Genomic DNA, 24,666 nt, shown 5'->3' with positions numbered 1-24,666 from the left:
ACAAGCACAAAAATACATATACTTTTCCCAAATCAGGTTGTCGGTTGTCTGTTGGGCTGTGGAAGTAAGACTATGCAAGCAAGAGAAAATTTTCTCTACATATCTCTTTATTTGCATAAAAATAGGAAATTAAAACATGGTTTTAATTACTGACACACATAAAACATAGTGTACACATAAAACATACTGTACATCAGCATCTTTTCCCCTCAGTACTGGCTTATGAAAATCAGAAGGGGAAAGGAAAAATCAGAAGGGGAAAGGAAAAATCAGAAGGGAAAAGGTGAAACCAGTACAGTTCCCCAAGATCCGTATTCTCAAAGCACAGACTCTCTGAGACTCAAAAGATGCAGGTCACAGAACATCTTTGATATTCCTGTGCCTTTGAAGTGTTGGGAAGTGATGACCAGGAGGCCATTCCATATCGATGAGCAGTGACTTTGACCTGAATTGGACTCCAGACAGGCAACTTACTTCTTTTTCATAGTTTTCTGAAAACTTACACTTTTCAATGTTTGATGTATATGATCTATAGCTTGAGATGTTGAAAGTCTGTCATAGATAATTTTTATTTCAAATCCAAATACTTCGTCTACTATAGACCTCTTACATAATAAGATAATTTACTGTTTCTCTCTCAGTTTTATGCTGCGTGTTTTTATCACATTTTCTATTTCTATTCCTCTGCACAGACCAGCTGATTTTGTGTCCCCATTAATTTGGAATGCACTAAAATCCATATGTCTGAAGATGTGTGCATGGATAAATATTTCACAAAGTTGTAGTTTTAACTGGTATAAATACTGAGGACAGCTCTTTCCTTCTATTTTACTTCCTAACACAAAACAACAGGTAACTGATTGTGTCAGGTCTGAAACTACCTTTTTTAGGGCTTTGCTTTGAGGTTTTGGGTTTTTTTTGTAATTTCTTTCTTTACTTCCTAATGCTTAGTCCAATAAACAAACTTTGCCAATAAATGTAAAATTCTGTTTTATAAATGACAAACATTTTCCCTTCTTTTCCTCCTAAAGTATCATTATAAATAAGGTATTGTTCTTACACTTAATCAAAAGTAAGACAAGTTCTACCCAGTTTTTAAGGTATTTTTTAGAATAATTTTTTCAAACATTAATTATCTTAGTGTACTTTAAAGCTCAATTTACCAATTTACCTTTATAGTTCAATTTACCAGTACAGAATTTCTATATAAGAATCTTTCAAATTTGAATTGATTTGCTTTAAAATGACATTTACTATAAAAATGCAATATAAATATGTATATAGCATTTCGGAATTTTATGAAAATATTCAGGTACACTTTTTCATCTGAATCCTATTATTACTGAAAGTAATTTAAAAAATATGAAACTAGTTTTCATCACTCTTCTGTAATTAAATGATTTAGAGCTGTTTACAAATGTAAGGTTTTTTTTTTGAAACATTCCTATAAAAACCTTTTTGACCAGCTCATGACCCAAAGAAGGAGAAGTCGATTTTTGCTTAGAGACTACACAACTATACTACAAGTTTTGTAAATTTTCCCAGAAGAGAAAGAAAAAACAGATGTTTTCAGAGCCATCCCTAAGGACTCTGATGCAAAGGAAAACTTCCTTTCTCAAATACATTAGTACACAGTTACATTCACATAACACATATTGACTCCAGTGCTATTTAAATTGTTTAGTTTTAGTTCATTTTTACTTTTTTGTTAAGTGACATCAAAACTATAGCAAAAAGAATGAAAAGGCACTTTAGGGACATAAAGGACTGATTAGATCAGTCAATATATTTAAATTTATATATTTCATTTAAGATAATAGAGAGCTGAGCTGATTGCATTGGATAATGTGGTCATCAGAGGAAAATATGGAAAATATATTAATCTATGTAAGAAAAATATCCTAGTATCATTGTCTAGGACCTAAGAGTAGGGAAATTAAATTTGGAAATACTTACATGTATGTATGAACATGTATCAAGAATGTTGTTATTCTTTTCTAGTTTTGAAACTCTATTGCATGAAACTTTTCAATAACTGGAAAAAAATATGCCATGTTATTTGGCATGGATGTAATTTTATAATTTATGCATTAAATGAAAAAGGCACATCTCTTAAAAAGGTTGCTATAATGAAGATGCAGTTATAATCTGGTAGCAATCATTTATTATTTCAATTCATAAACCTGTTGGTTGGTGGAATGAATTTTGAAAGCAACCAAGAGTCTGACGTTTGTTGAGGGCAATGGACACTTATTTGAGGAAATACCCCAGGACTGAATATTCTATTCAGCTGCCAAGATTTGTCCAATTAAGAAACTAGCTATCGACATTGATAAATGCTGTAGTGTTTTTCTAATTTCCAAAGATTTTCTGAATATTTGTTCTTTCTAGAATAAAATACCATTAGTAAATTTTTCATTAAAATTTTTAGGCTAATTTTCATGGAAACTTATAATTTGGGCTATATAATGCCTTACTTACAAACTTCTTAAAGAATATCACACAAATAATTTCTGGAACAAATAAATTACAAATAGACTATGAGTTGAAAGAAAATTAAATTCTGATTCATGGCACTCTTCCAAAGCTGCAAAAAGCTTACGGATTGCAATCTAAGAAATTAGTTGGAGAAAAAGGTTAGTTTTCAATATGCTATTTTTTCATGTGTTCTATTCAATGACCTTTGAAGGTCTCTGAAAATCTGATGTTGCCCTTACTGGGGAAGGTCAAAGATTACATACTGTAAAGGGAGTGTGACATCCAAGATCATCACAGGTTTGTAGAAGATAATAAGTCCATTTTTCATGGCTTGGTACTTTATGTTATGGCTGAGACCTAACATAAAACTTCTCTGCTCTTTTTTCTAACCTATCTGTAACTTATTGACTGTTAGTGCCATCACTAAGCTGACAGCAATGTTGTTTGTTAGTTATTCCTAGGTTATAGTCCCACATTTAAATATTTACCCAACATTTTGAATCTGATTTGGTTACTCGGTCTCAGTACTTTATGCTTTCACATTGCTAATATTTCCTAGTTCCCGTTGCTGTTTCCTGTTCCCAGTTCTGCTCCACATTCTCTTTATCATTGTTTGCAAATCTAATTGAAGTGTTCTTTATCTGTTTCCCCAGACAATTAAAGAGAATGCTAAGTAATGTGGAGTTTGTTGTGCTCTTCTTGCATACTTTATTGCAGATCTCAGGTCTAGTAGCTCATGAAATATAGGTATTTTCAACTTTTCTCTTTGTTCCTCTTTGAGTGTTTTGGTTTTCAGGTAAGTGCTTTTACATGCAAGTGAATATGATTAATTATACTGGTAAAGGTTTTTGACAAATTATCAAATGTCATGGTAAAATCTGGTGTAAGGAAACAAATTGTTCTACCATTAGTTAATTTGCAAGCAGGTAAGGGAAAGTATTTGTTTTACCATTACTTAATTCATAGGTAAGCACTTTAATGAATACTTGAAAACAATAATATTTGGATTGCCATTAATAAAATAGATTAGATTTCCACAACCCAAGCTTGATGTTTTCTTTTGCACTTAACTACTGAACTACTGAACAGTCTTTGTTGGACATATAAGAGCAATTTCTTGCATTGTATATATTCAAATTCCTCAAACATGCCTTAAAAAATTAGAAGGCTTTGAGAATTGATGATGAATGTTTTTCTCCAGCAGATTATTCCACGCAATTGTTCATGGTAAGAGCATCAGGAATCAGAGAATCCTAGAAATAAATGCAGACAAAAAAAGACATAATGCAAATTCAGCTTCTGCAAGAAGAATGTATATTTAAAATTGCTTTAGTATAATATCTAAGTTGCCACACTCACCTGTTTGTTCAAATATTTATTTTTTCAGCAGGATACAATAAGTATTAATTACTTTGGCCATGAAAATTGTTTAGTTCTACTTTGTACAAGAAAAGATAGATTTAAAATGCTGTCTGACTGGCACTAGGTGGAGCTATCTCTTTGAAATGAGTCAACTGTTGGCAATTCAACTTCCGTGTGTATTGCACTGCAAATTAACATATAAGTGGGAAAGAAATAAAAAGGGAAAAAGAATAAAGAAAAAAATCAAAAGATGAATCTAAAGAAGTAATATAATTATTTAAATCATTATGAAAAAGAGTCCAGATTAATTTCAAATTAAAATATTCTTTTAGCACACTGAAAGTTTTTTCCACGGTGGTAATTTTTATTAAATACTACTGAGAACTTAAGGTCTGAAGAAGCTTAGGTAGTCCAAATAAAATGAGATTAGTTAACAGCTAGTTGTTTTGTTACAACTTCTGCAGTAGCAATACATAATACAGCTATCATTCCTCTGCTCACTATAGGGGTAAAGCAACTAGATTTCTTTTAGTTCATATTTTGACATATGTGCTTCTACCCTGAAGCTACTGCTCCTTGGAATTTAACAACTGAGTATCTAACCCCTTCTCCTTGTACTCAGTCGAAGATATGTCTTTTTCACAACATTTGATGTGTAAACACATAACTGATATCTGCTTCCAATTAGAACCAAAATCTGTGAGTATTTTTGGATGGGACTTTGCTTGCAAGAGGCTATTAAATTGTGTTAATCAAAAATAATTAAGAAGAATTCTTTGTAATAAGGTTCAAAAGAAGTTTTGTGGATTATGGAGCCTTGGAAGAAATGACTTTTAGTGAGACTCATGCAAAATTTCAAAATTTTCCATGGGATGTTTCAGTTTTACAACATATTGTTAGAAGCATAAGAACAGAAATAAGAAAGCTGGCCAAGAAACAAAAAAGAAAGTACACATAGTAAGATTAGCTGTCCCATGGATTACACAACTCCTTTTTTTTTTTTCTTTTTTGAACTTCCAAAATAGGCTTTCCACAAGCTGAGCCAGATGTCTTTCTCCAGTACCACATCACCAGTTTTTAAATCCACTAAATAGGAAGAATATTCTTGGCTAACACTGAGTGCTAAGGTCTTTTTCAAAACAAAGAGAAAAGATAAGGAAATCTGCAGCTCATTTCTTTACATTCTAGTAGATTTCCAAAGTTCCCAGTGTGTGGCTTGACTTTCAAACACTAAGGTGTTCCATGTAGTGAAATGTCCTGATTTTCATGCAGAACGTTTGTCCTTTTTGAAATGTCTGGATACGTGTCTGGTGCATCTTCCCCATACTGTGCTATTTTCAAATCAGTACAAATTCCCCATCTCATTAATGCATTTTGCATTGGAAAGCATTTTGTTATGACTCTGCATTTCATTTTCCATCTATGTGGACTGCGTAAGTAAAATGAAGTACTTGAAAGGACTTTTTCATCCACCAGTAACCAGAAAAATTGCACATGAGCCAGCAATATACAGTTGAAGCCCAAAAAGCCTATCATGCCTCAGGCTGCATAAAAGCTCAGGCTGCATAAAAGGCAGTGTGGCCAGGGAGGGAGATGATTTTTCTCTTCTCTGCTTTCGTGAGATATCACCTGGACTACTGCCTCCAGATACAGTACAACAAAATATGGACCTGCTGGAGCTGGTCCAGAAGAGTGACACATAGAAGATCAGATCTCTGCTGTGAAGAAAGGCTTAGAGAGCTTGGGTTGCTCAGCCCGGAGAAGAGAAGTTTCTGACACCTTATCTGGCCTTTGAATATGTAAAAGGTGGTTCATATAAGTAAGATGGAAAAAAGCTTTTTACCAGAGTTTGTTGGAAAAGGGTGAGGGGCAAACAGTTTTAAACTGAAAGAGTGTAAATTTAGGTTTGATATAGGGAAGAGATTCTTTACTGTGAGAGTGATGAGACACTGAAACAGGTTGCCCAGGGAAGCTGGGGATGCTCCATTACTGGAACTGGTCAATGTCAGTCTTGGGGACAGGGATGACAGGGTTGAACTGGATGATCTTTAAAGGTCCCTTCCAACCCAACCATTCTATGATTCTGTTATTCTAAGTACCTAATTGTAATTTAGTTACAAAGGCTATCCATCATGGGCATATGATGCCTCTTGGTCCATACAACAGGGTTATTATACATTTAAACCAGCGCTGCTCAGGAAAGATGAAGGTGAATTAGTGGGTTTGGAGAACATGCCTCAAAATTTAATTTAATCCGTATTAATATATTTCCATAATGTGTAAACTTCTAAAAGCAGAACACAACAAAGCTTAATTTATCTGAACAGCATAGATTTTAGCTGAAGATTATTATAAAAAACCAGACTAATAATAGATGTTTTTCTTCTATTCACTATAGTAAAAAATATACGAATCTTTTCTTTAATATAACTTTTATACAATTCTGACTTCTATAGACAGAAGAAAATAAACATTAATAGTAATAGCAATAACAATGCCAACAGCAGCAGACATTTGTGCCCTGCCTAATCAATACCTAACAATTATATATATGCTTTTGAAAAAGCTCGGAGAGAATAGATGGTAAAATTTTCAATGCAGCCCTTCATAATGCAATGTTCTAGTGAATGATTAAGGAATCTAATTTCCTATGCTTCAGAGTAAAACAAAATATGCTAAAATATTTATAAAATAAAAAAAACCCATAGAGTTTGATGGAGCCTGTTTTGAACATTCAGAGCCTTCATTGCTATGGAAATGATGAAGTTGTTTCTAGAATATACTGTTGCTTTCTCTGGCATATGCTAGTATGAGACAGAGGAAGGATCTCCATTTTGCTTCCAAATACAATATGGCTAGTCATGTTCCTTGGAAAAATCAGAGCAAATTCTAAGTAAATGCTGAAATTCATTAATAATCGCCAGGGAGAGGGAAATTTAATAACCCAAAGAACAAATTTTAATTTCACAAAAAATTACCGCCTGACTTCTGTGTTTCATAGCTAGTCTGTTTTATTTGAATACTCATGAATAGAAATTACTAAACAACTTTGTAAACTTAAGATCAAAAACTGTTCACATCCCTGATGGTTCTATTGAAAGCATAATGGATGCTGCTGACAGAGTCCTACATATATAAACTGATTGCATTTATTTGCATTTGTCTGGGTTGTTAAAGATTATTTGAAACTACAGTAAAAATTGATTTTAGGGACTGTTCTATGTGCTTCAGTTTCAGGAGAGATCTTGATTTTTTGTTAGCACTTGTTAGCAGATTCTTGGAAAGTAGCCTATTGCAAGTTGAAAGGGAAAAAAAGAAAAACAGGGAAGCTCAACTTTACTGGAAGCACACAGATGAAAGCAGTCTTCTGTTTTGCAAATGCACAGTATTTTCTGAGAGCAATGAATAGCTCTCTGAGAAAACATTTTTGAGAGTGCAAAAAGGTTTATCTTTTTTTTATTATTGCTATGACATTAACATAACAAGATTTAAACACTGGAAGTAGGTTAACAGGATTAACATTTAGTTTTAGGTGATTAACAGCCTATTTGCAGAGCAATCTTATTTCTGGTATGTGAGAAAAATGAAAGTATAATGAAGTCATGCATGAAACTGTTTCTCCTTGAGGAACTGATTTTTCATTAACCATTTAAATAGTAAGTGATGATTAAAATATGGTGCAATTCACTCAAAATTCCCATTTATTTGGTTCAATTAGATTTATATTCAAAAATTAAATTGGTTGCAGAGATCAGCATGGTTATCCCAGTGTCTGGCACCAGATAAAAATCTGAGTACTGGAGAGATTTCTTTGGTTCAAATTCAAAACTGAAATGAATGAGTGTTACTTGCCAAACTTTGTTACAAGAGCCATAAATCAGTCTTGTAGTGAAAGTCTGTTCAGAGTATTTGCTAGGATTTTTGTGTAATCAATACAGATTTACACATGTAAAATATAATACCTTATATGTAAGTAAAATACAAAATGGGAACACTAGATGAAGTAATGTAACTGTTATTAACTTTAAATGGGATAGAGAGGTACAGCATATATTGAAGGCAGCAAAGGAGAAACAGCATGAAAATAATTAGCACTATTTTAAAATAGGTGATTTTTTCCCTTGCACATTTCTATGAATTTTCTTTCCTGCAGTGCTTATGCCATTTATTTCCTTACAGATCTCTTACAAAGCATACCATAGCAATATGAAAGAATTCCCAGTGGTGCACTGAAACTTTTAGTTTTGTACTTTCCTTACCATCTTGAATGAAACAGAATTTGAAATATTTTCCTCATACAATTTAAAAAAATGCAGTTTTTAAAATGTCAACATAATTGTTTCTAGATTATCTGTATCTTCTTTGGGTTTTTCATATAAACTTTTGTCTGCACTTTTTTTTACAACTTAGTGCGAGATACTGTTCTTTTCTTAGAAAAAATAATTAGTCTGCTAAGCCGGTCCCAAAAAAATCATACCCCATTTTTTTTCCAAGAACTGCATTTTAATTGTCTTGAATATCTGTGAATGTCTAGAGCTATAAATGAACAAAAGCCAGATAGAACTGTCAGATACTCACTGTTCCAGCACTTTTTAAAAACTTTTTTTGCTTTGCTTCCCAGACATTTTTAAAATGACCTATACCAGTACAAAGAGCAGCAATTACTGGTCTTTTCATCCCAGTACTGAGGATGTTGCTTAGTTTCCAGACACAAAACTAGCTTTACAAATAAGAAAATAGGAGATCGAAGCTGATTGAAATGGTTGAAATAAGTGATTTTTGACTGAAGCTGATCAAAATTTTATTATGTTTTTTAAAAATTTATGTAAATCCATGATGGAGCAGGCAAAGTGCAGGTGAGGGACCTCCATAACTAACATATTTTCAAATAATGATGCAGATGGGTTCATTACAGGCTAGTTAGGCATTACCTGGAGCAAGTTTCACAGCTGCCATTAGTTATTTCTGTCAAGTTACAGAAAGGGGAAAGTCCAGGAGATTAAAAAAGTAAAGAAAGAATGGGACGGATGTGCCAAATTTTGGCAGCTCTTCTAAGTAGACAGGAGATGTCTGCTCTGAGTGTGAGAACAGCTGATGTCACCTGTGTTTATTGTCTATCACAAAACAGAAAATTTGTAGACAGTAGGAAATATTTAGAAAGTCTAACCTAGTATGCCTTGTATCAGTATAATACGTAAATTTTTGATTTTTATCTTCTGGTTATGCCCAAGATGTCCTTCTTTTTGCCAGTATGACATTTACGTACAAGAATGGAACGTCCTGTATCTATCTTTTTTATGCCTTCATGTGTGTAAGGACATATACCCTCAGCTGCCTAGTGAGTAAGTCCATGAACCCATCCCTCACCATATTTTCTTGACTTTAAATCATTTTCTGATCACACCATTATTCCTTGGTGACTTGTCTGAATGTAGGATTTTTATTGAACCTTAACTTTCCTTAACTGTTGTTTCCATAACTTTCTGTGCTGCTCCAGAGGCAGCCTTTCCATCACTAACCAGAAGAAAAGGATTATGCCATATGTCATTGTGACACAAACCTATTTTAAGTGGCCCACTGTGAGATTTGCCTCTTTCACCATGCTATGATATGTACAAGTTCAAAACTGTTATCAGGCAATCCCTGCTCCAAGACACAGCCCTTAACAGCACAACTTAGTAACTATGTTTTGAACACCATCTAAGTGTGTTTTTTAACACTATTTTCCAGTGATTTCCCATTTTTGCAGGCTTCTTTTAATAAGTTCACATTTTTATGGTAGCTTCTGAATAGCGAGATTCTAAATACTTACTGGAGTCTGAATATTTAAAGAATCCTAAGGCAAATTAGCTCGTCAAAGAAGGAAATCAGATTGCTTTGATGTGATTTCTTCTTTAAAATCCATTTTGACTATTTCCTATACAATTAAACTCCAGATATTAGTCTATAATATGTTTATTATTTGTTCTTATATTGTCAGAAAAATATAGGTTTGTCATTCCAATGTTATTCACTATCTTTCAAAGGTAGATGTGTTAGGATAGATTGCAGTCTAAGCTGTACCTAAATAAAACACTGAATTTTTTTGTGTACCTTGAGAGGTACCTGACTTTCTTATTGTTTGGCTTGCAAGTTTTCAGTATCTAAATTTAGGCAGCCTTGTAAAGTTCCTACCAACTGGAAAAAGGGAAACATAACACCCATTTTTACAAAGAATAAAAGAAAGAGCCAGGGAAGTCCAGACCAGTGAGTCTCACCTCTTTACCCAGCAAGATCAAGGATCAGATCCTCCTGGAACCTGGGCTAAGGCACATAGAAAATTAAGAAGTTGTTGGTGACAGCCCACATGGCTCCATTAAGGGGAAATGGTACCTGACGAAACTGGTGACATTTTATGACAGGGTTACAGCATTGGTTGATAAGGGAAAAGCAACAGATGTCCTTTACCTGGACTTGTGCCAAGCACCTGACATTGTCTAACACAACATCCTTGTCTCTAATCTGGAGAGACCATGATTTTGATGGATGAATCCCTTTGTGGATAAAAAATTGTCTGGATGGTCACAGACATAGTTTCTGGCTACATGTTGAAGTGGAGACCAGTCATGAGTGGTGTTCAGCACTAATCAAGGAACATTTACAACAAAAAGAAAATTATGCTTATTATTTGGAAGAGAAAAATAAGAATTTACTTCCAGGAAATAGTCCTGCAGGGTTACTGTGGCATTGTAAATGTTAGATTTGTGTAAGACCCAATAATTTCAAAGAGGGGCAGAATAAATTCATGGCAAAAAAACTCAGAGAGGACTACTGAACTGATAGAGAGCTGCAGATGACCAGAAGCTCTGAACTGAAAATGCTCACAGATCAGACAGAAGTATCACTTACTCATGCTCTGTGCTGATCCTTTTTCTGAGCCATCTCCTTTGTTTGCCATTAAAGACAAAGAACTTTGGCTAGCAGGATGGATGTTCATCTCAATGTGACTTTCCTGTTTTTCTTGGCTTAAATATTTCTTTGTGTTCAGCACTTAATCTTTTGGTAGCTGTATAAACTCCGTTAAACATGTTGGATCTCAATCTAAATCAGATCTAAGCCCAGGACTAGAATTAGATTTTCATTTTGGGAGCCAGTTAACAATTTTTTTCTCCATTGTGTTTGAATTCTATCTTAATATATCTGACATATAACTGAACAGTATAATTTCAATAAAGATCTAAAAACAGGATGGGAGAAATAAGGTCATAATTTAAAAAATAGCTTCATTAAAGAAAAGGTTTAATTAATTTTCCAATTATCCTTACCTTTTAAACATTCAGTGCTTCAAATCTGAAGAAAGTAAAAACTATCTTGTTTATTTTAAAATCTAAACTAATGCTTGGAGAAATACTTTTTTGGGGAGAATAATTTTTCTAATAACTCTTCTTTTTCAGTATTGAAGAAGCAGATATTCAGTATTTCATTCAGGTCCTTACTCTTTCCAGTTTAATTGACTTTACCTAATGTACTACAAGAAGTATAGCAGAAAAAATGTGAGTAGCATTAGGAGTATTCTTAAAGCTACTTATCATTATCTATAATTTAGAGACATTATGAGTCTCTAAATTATAGATAAGTCTCTAAATTTTGATAGTTGAAAATTAACATGTTTGTTGTAATGTGTCGCTGTTTATAGCCCAGATTTACAACTGTGTCTAACATGCTATAGAAATCAGAACAAAATATAGTCATTGATTTCCCAGGGGTCACAAAATGTGTTCATTAATGAGTATTTTCAGGATGTAAGCTAAAGTATTGAAAAGAAGAAAATAAAGTATATCCTTGCCTAAAGAAAAAGCTTTGCTCTTACAATGAGTTCTGGATACAGTGCAAACACTGTGTAAGTGGGTATGTATGTCTCTAAACATTGTTTTGGACAGACTGCAGTTTGTGCCCACCCCTGTGCTTGTGTTGAACTCCAAGCATGTCCATATGGCTTTGCATCTGCATACAAACCTCTTCTAGAACTCTACTCTTTTCTGCTTGTTGCAGATCAAGTCCAGATATTTATTCCTTACATTTAATGTGCAAAACTACTTATTTTAACATGTAGCATATTCATTAAAAGCTCAAAAAGAAAATAATGTAAAATATTCTTCAATTCAAACCATGTAATAAGTAGGTTCACTCAATTGTGAAATGGTCATTGAGAGCCCTGCCTTAAAGGAGATATTGCTTCTCAGTAATGTCCTGAGCCACCTGTAGCTAATGTAATAAGCAATCTACTCCTTTTCTACCAGAATGAAGATTGACTATAACTAACATTACAGCACTTTTTAGAAAAGTCTGTCAGATATGTACTGCAGTTTAACACGAGAAACAAGCATAGCATGATTTAAGGAAAAGTTTGTATCCGTCACTCTCAATTTATTCATTAATTTAAAAGCTGTGTTTATAGTGTACAGAGAATCTTGCTTGAGCAAAGTCTACAGGGTACTATTCATGTTAAAAAGCAAAAATAATTCAAATAAATAAGATCAAAAATATTTGACTGTATGACTTCATATTTGCTTTCATGATTCCCTTCTTCATATGCAAGCCATGCACATGCAGAATGTTTGGCAAATTCATACTTTGAGTGCATTTATTTTTCATAGGATTGTAGTATCATAAAAGTTTAAGTTCGAGGGAATTTCTCAAGGTCAGCTGGTCCAACACCCCTGCAATGCACAGAGACATCTTCAGCTACATCAGGCTACTTAGAGCCACATCCAACTTTAATCTGAATGTTTTCTACCACCTCTTTGAATAACCTGTTCAAGTGCCTCACCATCACCACTGTAAATTTTCTTCTTTATATCTTGTCTGAATTTACCCTCTTTCCTTTTAAAACCATGATTGTTCTTGTCCTCTTATTATATGACCTTGCAAAAAGTCTCTGTTCAAAAGTCGCAGTTCTTATAGGCTCCCTTCATGTAGAAAGCCACAGTTATGTCACTGCAAAGTCTCTACTTCAGGCTCAGCAATCCTGATTCTCTCAGCCTACCCTCAAAGGAGGGGTGCTCCATCTCTCTGAACATTCTGGTTGCCTCCTCTAGACTGACTCACTCCAACAGGTCCATGTCCTTCCTTTGCTGGAGACTCCAGAGCTGGATGTAGCACTGCAGGTGGGGTCTCACAAGAGAGAAGAGGGATAGAATCCCCTCCCTTGCCCTGCTGCCTACACTGCTTTCGATGCAGCCCAAGATACAACTGTTTTTTGGGCTGCAAGTTCTCACTGTTGGGTCAGTCTCTCCTCCAATATGACCTCCAAGGCCTTCATTGCAGGGCTGATCTTAACTCATTCATTCCCCAGCCTGTAGTGATGCTGAAGGATGACCCAGGTGCAGCACTTGGCCTCGTTAAATCTCATGGGGTTCCCATGGGCCCACTTCTCAAGCTTGTTCAGGTTCATTTGGATGTCATCCTGTTCCTCAGATGTGTCAGCTGCATGACTCAGCTTGGTGTCATGTACAAACTTGCTGAAGGTGCAATCAATCCCACTAGATGGGATTAATGAAGACATTGAACTGCTGGTCCCCATACTGGCCCTTGAAGAGCATCAGTTGTCACTAATCTCCAGCTGGACCTTGAGGTGTTCACCACTACCCTTTGGATGTGACCATTCAAGTAATGGAGCCACAAAATCTGACACAATTTCAAACTTTGACTATTAAGAGGATAGTAATTATTCCCTCCTTAAATAACACACGCAAGCCTGAGCTCCTGCAAGAAGTAATCATTTGTATACTTCATAATTCTGACCTTTTCCTAACACTTTTTAATGCCCTCTTCCTTTGGTTGCCTTTGATAGTACTATTGAAATGTGTAACTAATATTCAGAAATCTGATACTAAGAATACTCTTGAAAAGCAAAAATATTAATGCTTTTCTATCATGCATCATAAATCCTACTTCATCTCTATCTTATTTGGAAGCCGCATGAGAAGTTTTGAAAAGAAAATAAGTGGCAAAAGAAAACTTGATTAGGATAAAGAAATTTTCATTGAGTTAAACTTCAGTATGGGCACAGTTTATATGGCTTGATAGTTTCTTCCAGGTACACCAGAGATTTATAACATGCTTTATTAAAAGAGCAGAAGTAGGTGTGATTCCCTCCTCAGGAACTGACTCTCAATATTTCTGTTACATTTTTCACGGTTCAAGTTTTTTGATGCATTGGGAATATAAAAAGGAGACAGGCATCAACTTGGTCTTAAATTATTGAGTATTGAACACTAATGAATACTTACTTGACTCATGCAGGATGCTAGCTGCAGACATACAGCAGTGTAAACATTTTCTAAATAGCAGCCCAGCTCAGTTTTACTGCTTATTGGAGATGATAGGCAAATATTGAAACTGTCATAGTTCATAATTCCTAAAACAAAAACAAAAAAAGCAGAAGTAAAATGGTTTACATATACATTAACTGACATCCGTCACCCCCTCTCCAAATTTAAAATTTTGGAGTCATTTTGCGGTTGCTAAGTCAAATGTATTTAGTTCTTATTGACATTGATGGTTTTATTGCAACCTTATAATGCTGTCCTCTATTTTATTTCTCAGTAGCTTGTTTCAGACAAGGATTATCTTTTTATTTGAAGTCACTCATGACCACCTCTTCTATTTAACCTTTTTCTCTCTGTGGTAACAGCAGAAGTGAGAGAAAAACTGAATATACTAAAGACAGTAAGCACAGTAATTTGAAAGAAGGGTCTGGGATGAAGTGAGATGGCTCAAGAAGCTCACTCAAAAATTTTCTGCTGATCAAGTGGGTGATAGTAGGACCCCAATCTTTGTGCTTAAATGTAGTACAGGAGCAGTAGCAACGATAATATGACAATCATGCTAGCAGTACTTTCCACTGCATTGTATATGCTAGTGTACATGATTTAAGAATCACATGTGGAAGAAAAGGAATTCATCAAATGTTATTCCCTTAACACCAGCTGATAATCTAGATACAAATTCAGTTCTGATTAGATTTTGTTGGAGACAAAATTCATGGAATGCAAATAAAGATGTGTGCACAGTGAGAATTTAGCCTGATCTCCTACACAGTATAGGCAATAAGGTTTTTCATCAGTTCTTGTTTTGAGTTAGAGCATGCCTTCTGAAGAACACACTATTTCAAGAAAAATATTTATAACATTGGAAAACTTATCATAATTTAACAATCCATATAAAATTGTTTTAAAGCTAAATTATTCTCATATTCATGCCTTAGGTCAAGTTTAAAATTACTTGGCTTTAGTTTTCTGTTTCTGTTCAGTTTTCTGCATAAAATTATTTGCTATTGAAGAATGCAAAATTTCTAAAAGAGAGATTAGTAGGGAAAAATATAATTTTATGAATTCACTTGCAGGTTTATCCATGTAACATCACAATATCATTTTCTCTTCAGCATTTTCTTACTCCATACAACATGAGCTAATATAAAAAGAAAACTTGTAGTTCTTCTTACAGACAATATACCAACTTGAGAAGCAAAAATTCTTTTGTATACCTTTTTTATTTACTTAAAAGTAAAATAAGTTTTCAGCTAACCCTTTGGGTAACCTATTACAAAACAATAAATCTTCCACAAAATGATTAGATGATAATGCCATTCTGTGATCATCTTAATTTGAGGTTTTATGTCAAGAGTGGAAACTACTGCATCAAAAATTCTTCAAGAACACTTCTGTGAAGCTTCTGTATGCTGAATTTCCCTAAAGTAATCCCAGATGAAACCTCTGTTCCTAACAACAGTGGATTTTAGAGAAAGCATGATGTGGTGGTTTTGAGAATAGTATTGACCTATTTCATAACTACTTTAGGTTTTGTTAAATGTTCTAACAGATGCAGTATCTGTCAAGAGTACTTAATTTAAAACTTATTATGCTGAATATATCCAGTTGTACCAATATCGTCATATTTAGACATAGATGATTTGATTTAATACTATTTACTTCATAAAATTAAGCATGCCTTCAGTTTATTAAAATTATTCCATTTTTACTATTTTCTTTTAGTATTAAGTATTTTATATCAGCTATTTAACAAAAAAAGGAAGTAAAAAAAATCAATAAGAAAATGTTAGGTTTCAGGCTAGAATTCACATGAGTTTAATTGTAATTATCAATAATGAATCACTACTCAAAACTTTTGGAAAAGCTGTATAGCAAATTTTAAAAAGATAGTTCTGAGTATTAAGATCTCAGGAATTTAAGTATTAACTCAAATTCTTTAAAGACATCCTGAACACTTGTTCAGGTCTCAGAACAACAAAGTTATTAAGCGTTTTGACAGCAATTTTAATGGATGTAAGAAAAAACTGTCAATTTATGACTCACCTCAAACAATATTAGCGCTGTATTTTAAACTTAAAAATACTAGTTGAACAAGAGAAAACACAAGGTTTAGGAAGAGAAAAGATTAAAGTTCTTGTACTAACAGAATACACATGAACTCATATTACCCAAAAAGTAGACACTGCTACGTGCTTCCAAAGCCAGTAAAAGCAAAACAATCACCTCCAAAACAGATGAAAAATAGATGAGATGGAAGAAATATTATGTCATAATTTAAAATCTAGTGATTGATTTGTGTGAGGAAAATTCACTAGCCAGGCATCTTAGAGACTTCTCAATGTCACCAAAAGCACCAGCTCTCCAAATCCAGAATACCTTCCAGAGCAATACACAGTCTCCAATGGCCAGGAGGATGGTGGGAACAGGAGCGAACAGTGGGCCCTGAGGTATGGAATTAATTACCAACAGAATAAACAAACCAAATTAGACACTGAATAAGTTACCTTCTCGACCATCTGCTGCCATCATCCTCAAACAGCAAATGAATTCAAGAATAAAATACTTGGCAAAAAACCAGCATGTCGATGCAACAGACGAATATTACTAGTACACCTATGTAACTGCTGCAGGACAAGATTTGCCAGGTACTGATTTGTGTCTTGTTTTGTTTATGGCTTTTCCTTTTACTTAAAAAGCAATAAAGAGAAAAATCAACTGTAATTTTACAGCTATTAGGTATCAACCTCTTAAAATGTAACAACAAAACACTCCAGCTGCTCCACCTATAGTAAGATTAGCTGTACACATGCTCAAGGCTGATGTTTAAAGCTGGAGGCTTCTAGATATAGGTATAATGAAAACCTGCAGTTATAGGCAATAAATTATTTCAATGATTTTCTTTCCCTATTATTTTTAAAGCATTGTAACTGGTACAGAAACCTGGACACTGTGAAGTCAAAATTAATATCTACTCTCCTGATTTTTCTGAAAACTCTAAAATATTACATAAATTTGCTGCAGAAGTCATTCTTCAAAGCACAATTAGAAACAAAGTAAAAATGCATAAAATTTGCTTATTTTTGGCAAGAAAAAGGAAAACAATGAGTTGAAGCGAAATATCATTCAAAAAAACCCCAGTGAATATTACATACCATTCTTTTAGATAACTGGTTTTACAAAACTTTATATAACTCTCCCACCCAAAAATCACTCCTCCCCCTCTTATTTCTCCAATTTAAAAAGGAAAATATCTAATTCATCACCATGACATTAGATTCATCATCACATTTTCTATTAAATATTCACTCTTTTTTTGCTACATTGCACAGATAATTATAAAGTCATTACTGAATCAGCAACACCTAAATATAGAGCAAAATTGTTGAAATAACACAGCTGTACATCCATAAAATGATAGATTTTTTCAGTTCTAATAAACATTTAAGAATGATAACAGAATTCTCCAAGTGGACCTAGTGTAAATATAAGAAATATTTTGTCTAAACTGGAAAGAAAGCTCCTGTCTTCCACTCTCCTCTTCCTGAAGGATTAAATATTCATTTAATATTTATTAAATATTAAATTGTTCAGAGCCCATACTGGCTCACATCTTCATTCCAAGGCTATGATTTATCACATTTTCATGACATTAATTTTTACAATTATTTAGATAACATAATAATCTTGGTGTGATTATTCTATTGTGAAGAAATCTTAGCACCAATTAGATCTGTGATAAATATTAAAATTTATTTTTAAGTAAGAGCAATGAAGGGATAAGTTTGCATTTCCAGCCTCATTGCCCAAATTTTAGTTTTGGTACAGTGGAGAATTGGATCCAGTGGAGCAAGGAAAACAAGATGAAATCAAAAGGCATGATATGAAAATACTATAATACTAATGGCTATAGCAAGTTAAAAAACAGATATTGACCAGTGAAGAATTTAATACTGATCTTTTGAATTCTACAGCAGTGAATTGGTCTTGCTATAATTTCTGTTGCTGTAATGAGTTACCTCATCACAGCTTCTTACTTTCTAAGTGCTGCTACTTTCTGAAATATTCTGAGAAAATATGAAGACACTAAAAGAAAGAAAATCTTGGGAAAAGGAAAAGTAAACTATTCTAGAGACTTTTTTCCCATTTTTAGAAGTATTTATAAATAAGGTGCACAGTAACACCATGCATATAGGCCATAATAATAAATACATGCTCATATATTGTCTCTCTTATTTGGAAATGTTTGCTCTACCATGTGGGAGAGTGTTGAGCCATCAAAGTGGAACATTCTAGTTAGATTTTTATCAATATGCTTCAGCACCATAGTTTCTCCACTGAGACTGAATATTTTAGGAATGTGGAGAAAGGCAGAAGTAAATTGACTTTTTATGAGGACAGTAAACTGATATTTAAGAGGGGGAGCTTAGGACACTATTTTCGCTCCTCACCTTTTCCTCATTGTGACATATAACCATTCTGACATTTAATGTAGTGCTTGTCCAAAGCAATTCAACTTCAACAGCATTGCAGAAAAATACCAGTGTGAACTGGAAAATCGTCTGCTGTGAATAATTGGCAACTAGTTGGCACTTGTTTAAAAATATAATTTCCTATATTTCCATTGACACTATTTTCACTCCTATGAGGTTTTATTGAAAATATGAAAATAGCTTTCTAGTTTTCATGCTATTTTCATTCCCATCGTTGACCTGATGAACTGGTCTCATTTCATGGCTTGCTTTTTTCATCGATAGTTAAATTTCTTTTACAAATATTGATCAAATGTATGTGTGTTAACATAAGCCTGGATTTACTTGTGATTCCAGTGGGAGTAGGCCCTAACAGATAAATGAGATTTTGACTCTTACGTTCTAAGTACATACTCTGTTTTTTAAGTAGCAGATGTTTTTTCCAGGGCATGAGACAGTAAACTGTCTCTTGATATAAATTTGCTTGCAGTTTGCCAGGTCAGAGCCAAGAATTTTGAGTGGAGAGAATTTTATTACAATGGTAGCTACTGAAGGGAGATTGCATTTGACCAAGTTAGTCATTGTGGTTACACTTCTGAAATTAAGGTGGACATTTGTAATTTTGGGGTAAATAAAACTCTATAAGAAACAATGACTCAGTTGCTTATAGAAAAAAGACAGCTGAATTCATATTACAGTGTTAAGTAGTGTTTTGTACATTAATTTTAAAAAACATTTTAGCCTGTTAGTGGCAGGTATTTTATGTCAAATATCCCTTTTACCAGATTTACTCCAACTGATGTTTCTCCAAAGTATCTTTCAAATGAAACACAAGGACGTTCTGGGGATAAAAAAAACAATCCACAACTATTTTTTTGATGAACTTTACACTGTGTGAATTTCTTCTTTTTCTCTGGAGGAAACCAAGGAGCAGATAATGTTTCAGATTGTATTGGGTTTGTGTGGCAAGGTTGGGGTTGGGGCTGGGGGGAGAGGAGGCCTTCTGTGAGAAGCCTCCCCTGTGTCTGATGGAGACAATGCCTGCTGACTCCAAGACAGAACCAACAATGGTCAAGGCCAAGCACATCAGTGGTACCATTAGTGTCCCTAAGATGACGTGGGAAGGGAATAAAAATTGCTGGGCAACAGCTGCTGGGAAGAGGAGTGAGGCTATGTAAGAAACAACCCTGCAGACACCAGGGTCAGGGAAAAAGGAGGGGGAGGAGGTGCTCCTGGTAGCAGGGCAGATTCTTCTGCAGCCTGTGGTGAAGGCCATGGTGAAGCAGCTGTGTCTCTGCTGCCCATGGAGGTCAATGATGCAGCAGATGTGCACCTGCAGTCTTCAGAGGACCCTACACCGGAGCAAGAGGATGCATCCAAAAAAGGCTGTGACGCTGTGGGAAAGCCCACACCAGAGCAGGTTCCTACCAGACCCTGCAGACCCATGGAAAGTATAGCCCATGCTGGAGCAGGGTGGCTGGCAGGACTTGTGAACCCGTGGGGGACCTATGCTGGACCAGTGTGTGTCTGAAGCACTGCAGTCCATGGGAAAGACCTGTGCTGGAGCAGCCTGTGAAAAACTGTCTTCCAGAGGAGGCACCCCATGCTGGAACAGGGAAATAGTATGAAGAGAAAGGTGTGGCAGACGATGTGTAATGAACTGATCTCAACTCCCATTCTCCATCCCCCTGCACCACAGGAGGGGAGGGGGTAGAGAAATTGAGAATGCAGTTGAGCCTGGAAAGAAGGGAGGGATGAGAGGGAGGTGTTTGAAGGTTTTGTTTTATTTCTTATTACCCTGCTCAGATTTGATTGGTAATAAATAACGTTTAATTCCCTGAGCTGAGTCTGTTTTGCATGTGATGATAATGGGTGAGTGATGTCCCTCTGCCCTTTATCTTGGCCCAATAGCTTTTGGTTGCATTTTCTCTTCTATTCCCTGCTTAGGAAGTGAGGAATATAACAGTTTGGTGGGCACCTGACATCCAGATGGGGTCAACCCACCACATAGATCAAGTGCAGAAGTGGTTGGAAGGACATGTACGAACCTAAGAGATGTTGACTGTTACTTCTTTGTGCTAAAATTAGTTAATGAACAAGAAAAATTTGTAATATAATTGTGTTACTGCTGTCAGAGAGGACCGATATTTTATAGCCATTCTTTTATAACATTTTCTTCTCAGAAGCATATAAATTCCATTTTAATCATGACCATAAATGCATATTCACATATTTATAAACAATTATAATTCTATATTTAGATATATGCAAAAAAGGAAAAAGACAATTTAAAAACTCCATCTCTTGGCCCCTCTGAGTTATAGCTCTTTCTCTTATATAAGCATACATCTGTAGGGAATGTATTCAATTTTCATTACCACTGATTATTTAAAGCTTAGTTATGGGCAAAAATGGTTGTAACACCTACATTGCTTTCAGGTATTTTAAGAGACAAAAGTTTTCTTATTTCAGTTGAGTCTGTAATGTTATTAATGAGAAAACCTTTAATTGCAAAATACATTGCATACAAATGTTGGATGAACTTGTGATGCTTCTTTGAACTGATATGTTCTGTTAAGAAACTATTGAATTTGAAATTGATAATTCACCCAGAAAAATTGAGAGAAATAATAGGACTGAAAAACATTTATTTTTTAATAACTCTAAAATAATACTTTTGTATCAAAGCAGTTTTTGTTTCAAATATCAGTGTAATGGTCCTGCTGTACTATTTATGGCTCAAAAATTGTTATTTCACTCACATACATTTATAAAGAACTAGAAAAATCTATTCTTGTTTATGCCATAATTGCCTTCTAGTTATTGAACAGCTTTTCCTCAGTATGTGAACATTAAATAAGATAAAATCTTTGCTCACAATTTACAGAGAATGTTTGGATAAAAGAGCGCAATTTAGCATTAACTAAAGAAAATTGGCAGATATGCAAGTGTTTCTTTTCATGTGCCTTTATGCTTGCTGATGGTGGGTGGCACATGGATTTACTTCCTAAGTTTAATCTTTCAGATGTTATGACTTGTGACTTGTATTTTGTCTTTGTTGCATTTGTTCTTTTTATTTTGCAAAGATAATTTTATATACCTACAAGTTTTACAATCCAGGTAATTAAATATATTATACTTAGAATATAGAATATTTTATATTTTATTTAGATATGTTTTATTTTATATTTACAATATAATAAAATGTATTTAGAATGCAGAAAAGTGAAAATTTGAGCTAATTCACAAAATTGCAAGGAAGAAGAAATATTCAAAGAGAGTACTGAAATTTCCATGTAGACATGTAGCCAGGGACACAGTCAAAAAATATAAACCTTCATTAGGGTGATAACTTTGCTCTATGAGATGAAACTAGAATGAAAAATGCACATCCCTTTCAGCAACGTGAACTCACAGCAAGGATTATAACCAAGATAAATTTCATTCCACCCAAGAGACCAATAAAATGTATGTTTTCAAAGAGTTCTTTTTAGAACTCTTTTATAGAAATAGAACTGTTAAAATTCCATGGAAAATTATGCTTTTACAGACTAACTCTTTACTTGGGAACTATGCATTAACAAACTCTCCAGAAGATGACAAATATACGCAAGTGAGTAGGAGAAAAACTGGACTTGGCTGTATACTTATTCAGAATGTTAAATCTATTGTCAACAAATGTATTTCAACATTATCACTGGAAAAGTATTGTCACTGAGAAAAAAAATACTTTTCAGAGTTCAGTTATATGCTATTTTTAGCAGCCAGTTCATATTTTTATAAGCACTCATCAAGTACTCGTTTGCTAGTAAGTCATGTAACACTTCAGGACTGAATGAACAGCAGTGTTGCAACGTACAAACAGGCCTTCATTTCCAAATTCCTGTCTTAATACCTTTCTGAGATCACCTTATTTGCCTTGTTTTCCATCCTCAGAGTACAGGCTGTAGTGATCCTGGCTGGCAGAGCCCTGTGCCTGGAGGAGCGAGCGATCCAGAGCACAGACAACTTGAGCCATGGCAGCAGTGCTGTACCACACGGACTGTGTGCAGCACTGTGCCATGGGACAAGCTCAACCAGCTCACCAAAAAAGGACAGCCCCCAGGCAGCTTCTCCTCAGCACTAGTGATTATACCTCCTCCTTGGTCTTGCCTTTATATAACAGTGCATCAAGAACTTCTTTTGGGGACATCGTTTATGTTTGACTATACAGAGTTTCCTCATAAGAAAATAGTTTGATAGACCAAAATGAGAGAGTTCCTGCTATGAAGAGGGTCTACATGGCTTGCTGCCCCTGGGTCGGTGTCCCATTTGATGTTACACTACTTGGGGCCCCCAGTTCTAAGGGGAAATAAGATTATCCATGCTATTCTCTTCTTCCAGCATTAAATTTAATGAAAAGTCTTTTAAATAAGACTTTAGGTGGTATAAGTGACTTTTTTTACATAGATCACAATGGATCAGCACCTCCTGGGGAAAAACAGGCCCACCTAGACTTTTTTCCTTATAGTGTTTCAAAATGTGAATGCCTGTAGGCTGTCCTTTGTCTTTTCCTGCAAAATTTTGAAAAACCTGGCTCAGTAGAAGATTTTCTGATCAGAGTGCAGGTGAGCAATCTTGGGCTTATTTGGTTTGTAATGATGTCCTGGCAAGGCAGAGCTATTCTTATGCCAGCAATAAAGATGATTGTTTTCATTAAAATTTCCAACTAATTGTTTTTTCTTTTTATAAAACCTTTTCAAAGTCAAAGCTGAACCTGTGCTTGGCATGGGTTATATTCACAAAATAAATAACTGGATAGTTTATCTCATATTCATTACATAAACCCTGTTCCAGGCCTACTTAAAACTGTCATAACTACCTGTTATAAAGTGCATGTACAAAATGATAAACAAACCACAGTGGCCCGGTTTCATCCCACCAAACTCCTGGAATCCCACTGATACTGCTAATTTAAAATTTTGCCAATTTTGACTCCCTTTATAATCAGTGGAGAGAGAACTGAGAGAAAAGACATCTCTTCAGAGGAGAAGACACAGCTTAGGTGGAACGAGACAAAGGTAGTGAGACTAGGAGTTAAGTTCATACCAAGGATGTAGTTACAGTAGTATGAACGGGCAGCTTTCCCTAGAGTACCAGAAATGCCTATGGAACTGGGTACCAACAGGATTCAAAACTATAATCAGATGAAGTACTTCTAGAGTCCATTGGCTAAATTTGTTGCTGTAAAAAAGACTGTCTCCTCCAAGTGGGAGAACCAGTGTTTAGAGAGCTCTGAAGAAGTGAGAAGGCCAGAGATGTCTTGAATAGAGAACCCAGTCCCACATCTCCACCATTCTGCATAGTGCCATAACTATCAACTGTCAGATGTAGAAGGATTGTATATTCAACTATGATTTATAAAGTAGTTATGTTACATATTATTTCTGTGTTTCATGTAAAAAGTAGAATGGAAATGAGGGAGAGAAACAAGTGAATGGGTGGATAGGTGGAATATTTTAATGAAGAAAGGACTTCATTTCAGAATCTGTTCTTAAAAATTGGTTATAAAAATTGATAGATCAAACTGGAAAGTTTGAAATTCTCTCCTTACTGATATCCTTCTGATAAATGAGAATTCAGGTGTTCTTGAGCAGTACCAAAAGTTGTTTTCAGCAGCTTTGGTGATTAATTTAACTATCAACTTGTCTATCTGAAGGTAAAACTAGTCCTTCATGTGGAATCAAAGGAGCAGGAGATGAATAACCATGTATGCTGCATGTTGCACTGCACACCAATGATTTCAGCATTTAATATTCTCTTTCCATACACATAGCTGATATTTACGCTTTTCAAATTAAATAGGTACCAGATTGTAAATTTTTTTTTCCTGTGAAAATTTTAGCAAATGGAAATTTTTTGCTAAAAATATTTATCCAGGGAATTCTCATAGGAAATAAAAATATTCTGGTTTTGTTCACACCAACACATCTCCCCTCCCAGACCATAATAATTAGGAAGCTAGCACGACATACGTGACAACTGTGACTGACTCGTCCATCCCT

Source organism: Molothrus aeneus, chromosome 5 (genome assembly GCF_037042795.1).
Source record: "Molothrus aeneus isolate 106 chromosome 5, BPBGC_Maene_1.0, whole genome shotgun sequence".
Taxonomy (NCBI): Eukaryota; Metazoa; Chordata; class Aves; order Passeriformes; family Icteridae; genus Molothrus; species Molothrus aeneus.
Note: the sequence above shows the minus strand (reverse complement) of the source record.